This window comes from Octodon degus, unplaced genomic scaffold, assembly GCF_000260255.1.
Source record: "Octodon degus isolate 3935 unplaced genomic scaffold, OctDeg1.0 scaffold00072, whole genome shotgun sequence".
Taxonomy (NCBI): Eukaryota; Metazoa; Chordata; class Mammalia; order Rodentia; family Octodontidae; genus Octodon; species Octodon degus.
This window is the reverse complement of record NW_004524648.1, coordinates 11,767,592-11,770,372: the sequence shown is the minus strand read 5'-3', so window position 1 is coordinate 11,770,372 and position 2,781 is coordinate 11,767,592.

Here is a 2,781-nt window from a genome sequence, read left to right as displayed (position 1 = left end):
AACCAGCGCCATCTTGTAGGCGCAGTCCTTCGCAGCTCTCCACAAATAATAAATAATACAAGTTTAATAAATACATGCTCAAAATGTATATGGCTGCGTATCACAATCTGGAAGCACATGCGCACTGGTCTTCATCCGGGTCAAGGGTAATTTCTGAGGGTGGAAGCGTAGAGTACAGCGTTCCTAAGTTTTAGTTTCAGCCTGCACTGATGACCCAGCGTTTGTCCAGGCGCCAGCCTTCAGCTGCTTTTCACCTGAGAAAACTGCGCAGTCCCTGCAGGGCTGGGCAGAGGCAGCAGCGCTGCCCAACAAGACACTGGGCCATCCTTCAGGGTCACCCACCGCTGATTCTGACCTGTGGAGAGCGTTTTCCCTCCAAGGACAGGAGAGACCTAAAGCAAAGGGGGTTTGAGGTCACCCCAATACCCAGGCAGAAACCTAGCACAGCCCTGATGGTAAGCAGCAGGGGAGAGCATCAGCCGGCAGTTTCCCTTTCCCACTGGGACCCACTCAGCAGCCACCTGTCAGCTCTTCAAGAGTGGATCAGGCGTCGCCTTCCTGGGGGCTGCAGGCTTGTGGTCACCAGAGTGGACCTGACCCTCCACTCTGCGAACTTGTAGCTTCTGGGGCTGGGGCTGGAGCTCCGCAGCACCATGCCTGCCTGCCAAGCTTAAGACCCCGAGTTCTATTTCCTGGGACCTAAAAGAAAAGAAAAAAAGGAATTTCCATCACCTGAGGAAGCCTCAGAAAGAAAAAAAAAATGGGCTCCAAGACTTGCATGGTCCCCAAGTCCCAGCCTGGTGGTGCTGTATGGAAATCCTGCTTGGTATCTGGGGTCATCGCAGTAGATCAAAAGAATAAACCTCGCAATAAGAGTGGAGTGCAGCCCTCAAAGCTGTGAACAAAACCACGGTGGGCTTGGAAGCAGCAGGCTGGAAGAGAAGCAGGGAAGGAGGCCTCAGCCAGGCCTTGGAGAACTTGCAACTTGGGAAGAATTTTCCAACCCCCAGATACTTTGAAGTTCCTCTTCCTGTCATTTACAGGAGGTAGGGGAAAAACATGAAAGAGCAAGGAGGCTGCCAGCAGGGCTGTGAGACACCAGGAAGGAATGAACATTTTGCACTTCTTGACACTTCCTTTCCTAGAGTATTAGATCCCCTAGTGTCCCTTTGTCCTCATGCAGCCTGTTGGGAGGAGCCAGCCCTTGGCATAAGAGACAGGAACCCCGGAAACAGAGACCTCCAGGGACAGGCAGAGAGTGGGAATCCACACACTTTCTCTAGAAAGGGCTGTGTGCTCCCCCCTGCTGGAGCTCCTGTACCCTGAGGGTCCAGCAGAGAGTGGGCAGCCTTGGGACTGCATGGGCAACCATCCGGGTCTGGGAGAAGGAGAGCAGCTTTTGCTTGGAGCTGGAGCCTCGGTGGGCATATGGGACAGTGGAGTAGGCTGAAAGAGACCAGGAGAGAGCCCAGGGAACTGCCCAGGCAGAGCAGGAGACCCACAGGGCTAAGTTCCCTTTGCCCAGATCTCAGGAGACCCCTAAGTCCCAAGGTTTTAGCAACCACAGAATGGAGAAAGAAGTTCTGTAGCTAAGACCATGATAAATCATTCCCCTGACTATGGGGGTGGAGAGAAGAATTAGAATGGAGAATGCGCTGGGAATGGTTTATAATCTGGATGAGGGAGAAATGAGGAAATAAAAGTCTCCAAAGCTAGGGGGTCTGTAAAATACAAAGGTGCTAAGGAAGAAAGGCAAAGAAGAGCTGCTTGCTTTCAAGGTCCTTCTGGCGAGCCCACTTTCCTCTCTGTTCCTTTCTGTTCAGCCCTCCCCAGTCTCCACCGCTTTTCCTCAAAGCGCTGCACCAAGCAGAGAACTGCTCTCCTGACTGATCTCACACAGCCCTGCGTCACAGCCTGCACTGTCGCCAAGGACTGTCACAGCAGTGTAATGGAGGGCAAGCTCACTTTCCTCTAAACATTCTGCAGCAGTGCTGGCTACTAACCAAGTCCCCTGCCCTGCTCCAGGGCTTGTCAACAAGCCCTGCTCCCCCCATCTTTCAGGAAGTTACCCAATTTCCTGAAGACCCAGAAAGGAAAGCACAGCATACTCTAAATAACGGTTTCCTGGATACTGGGCCACTCTTCCTACATTGATCTAGCAAACTCTCCTACAGCTGTGCATGCTGTCAAGAGGTACTTTGCCGGTTTTACAATGATTATCTTATTTACTTCTCATAACAATTTTTTGAGTAAGTTTTATTACTGGTACTATTTTTCAAAGGCAAGTAGCACCTAAACCACACAGCTAGGAAATGACACAGCAGGAATATGAACTCAGGGGCTGTAATCTCAGTCCTGAGTTCTGTGGCATCCATCTGGGGCCCAGCAGGTCCCCAGAACTGATCGTGGTGGAAGGAGCCCTCAGCTGCGCTTCTCCACTGTGCTGCTGCAAACACTGAATTCATTTTGAGGCTGCAGAAGTTTTACCCTGTGACTCACCAAAAACAAATGCTTTTGTTTGTAAAGTTCTTGACTGTGTCTGCCAAATTTCCCCCCTGAATTCTCAGTTTCTCGTGTACTTCGGCGAATTTTATTTAGGTTTTCAAATGTGTTTGGGATTCTATCTCTGAAATGCAAAAACTATGCGAAAGACACTTAGTACAACTGTACTTTAAGCTGAAAAGAATTATAAAGCTCACTGAAATTTTGTATTTGATGTTTGGGCATGGGACCATTCTGGATAGAGTCACCAGTGCAGCAGGACCAGCTCATATTGCCTTG